The sequence below is a fragment of the Eschrichtius robustus genome, chromosome 17, assembly GCF_028021215.1.
Source record: "Eschrichtius robustus isolate mEscRob2 chromosome 17, mEscRob2.pri, whole genome shotgun sequence".
Taxonomy (NCBI): domain Eukaryota; kingdom Metazoa; phylum Chordata; class Mammalia; order Artiodactyla; family Eschrichtiidae; genus Eschrichtius; species Eschrichtius robustus.
Window position 1 is genome coordinate 77,496,080 of NC_090840.1, and position 2,372 is coordinate 77,498,451.

Here is a 2,372-nt window from a genome sequence, read left to right on the forward strand (position 1 = left end):
GTCTTGGACACTCTGGCCTACCTGGAAGCAAGCAAGCAAGCACTTGGAGGAAACCAGCTGGATTACTAACCACATTGATGCAGAACATCCTTGAGAATACTGCATGGGGAGTTATTAGAAATACAACTGATAAAAGCCATTGTATAGTTAGGATAGGTTAGGTTATGCTGAGGTAACAAATTAACTCCACAATCTCACTGGCTTAATTCAACCATAAAAGTCGATTTCTTGTTGATAGTCTGTACTCGCTGCGCATTGGTGGGGAACTGCTCTTCATGTTCACTCAGGGGCCCTGGATAATGGAGGTTCTACCTTCTGGTAGTTCTCCATCCCTGTGGCCTCCTTAGTCATTGACTCACAGTGGCAGCAGAAGGGAGAGACCTGGAGGATTATGCACCAACTCTTAAATGCTCTGGCAGGAAGTGACACGCTTACATTCATTTACAGCCTCCACCAGAATTACTCATGTGGTCCTGAATGACTGCAGGAAGTCTGGGAATATGGGAGGGGTGCATGCATATGCAGGGAGAATCAGTGTCTCTTCCATGGGTTTTCCCGCTGTTTAGATGGAAAATACCCTTCAAATACAGCATCGCTGCTGCTTATAAGTAAGAAAATAATATTAATACACATGTACATTTGAGTGTTCACACTCTCCTTCCTTCACTGCAGCACTGTGTGCCAGCCTTTCCCCTGGGCATTTGCTGCACAGAATCAGTATGACAGTTAAAAGCCGCAAAGCTGAGACTAATAGGAAGGATGGTGAAAATTTATTGAGTGCTTTCTGTGTGCCAGACACCACACAGACTGCTGCCTGACGCACACTGTCACATCATAACTACACAATCTTGATGTGTAGGTATTAATGTATTACCCATTTAATACGGGCTGCGCAGACTTGATTTGAAAAGAGTAGAAATTTGCCAGTGGCAGAGAATGGAATGGATCTGGAAGGTGACTTGGGGAAGAGGAGAAATGTCAAGAGCAAGTGCACTGGGGTGAAAATTTTCTCAGGAATTGAGCATCTTCATGGAAAATTATATTTTAAGAAGTTTTGCTACCCATTAGGGATAGAACCACCTTTGGAATTTTCTTGAAAGATCGTCGTAAACATTTAAATTGCTTTTTAATTATTGGTAGATACTTAAGTGGTGTTTCTTCTGGATGTCACCCTGGACAGAGATAGGCCTCACAAAGCTGGGGGTGGGGGAGGCTTTCTTGGAGTCCTCTTATTCTCATATATCTGTCTACTCTTTGAAGCTTGGTTTTCCTCATCAGCAAAATGGGGATAAGAGAACTTAGCTCATAAGGTCTTTGTGAGGATTTAAGATAATGAATCTAAGGTACTTAACCCAGTGCCTGGCACGTATAGGTGCTTGGTACATACACCAGTCATCATGGGCAGGCAAAGTCCCCCTTAAGAGCCTGGGCCACCGTGGGACACTCTAGGGCAGAGGGAGGAGCAGGGGTTAAGGTCCCACAGACTTGATTTGCATCTTGACAATGTTGTCTGGGTCAAGATACTTAACCTGCATTCACTCAAAAAATCTTTGTTGAGCTCATGGCATTGGTGTTACAAGCACAGACCCTGGAGCCCAGCTGCCTGGCTTTGCTTCTTGGTTTGGTCACTCCTGCTGTGCAAGTTATTAAACCTCTCTCTGCCTTAGTTGCCTCACCCAAGGCTGTTATGTTTATAAAATACAGCAAATGGTATATGAGCAAAGGCTATGTAAATTCTTAACAAATAAATAAAAGTGTTGGTACTGAAAAAGATGGTGGTACTCTAATAGTAAGAAAGAGCAACAATATTCCCCATATGGATGGAATTGCAATCTTCAAAGTTATATTTTACAAAGACTGGATCAGACGTCCAAAAATTTACCCTGAAACGGAGTCATCATTATTTCACTGCATTTCCCATGGCCATTTTTAATTCTTTTTTTTTTTAAGTATAGTTGATTTACAATATTGTGTTAATTTCTGCTGTATGGCAAAGTGATTCAGTTATACATATACATATTCTTTTCCATTATAGTTTATCACAGGAGTTTGAATATAGTTCCCTGTGCTATACAGTAGGACCTTGTTGTTTCCCATGGCTATTTTTGAATAAACAGCCAGTGACACTGGCATAAATGCTAGTCATGAGGCAGGAAGACAAGAGTACAGCCATTTTGAAAAAGGACCGGGGAACGACCTTGGGCCAAACGGGCCTTGGAAGCTAAAGAGCAAAGGCTCTGGGGTCCTGAGTCCCAGAGACAAAAACCAGGCTCACAGGAGTACAAGATTAACTTTATCTCTGTTACACTAAGGAGTATACCTAGTGGCCACAAGACAAGAAGCTCAACTATCAATTTTAACCTTATCTGTTC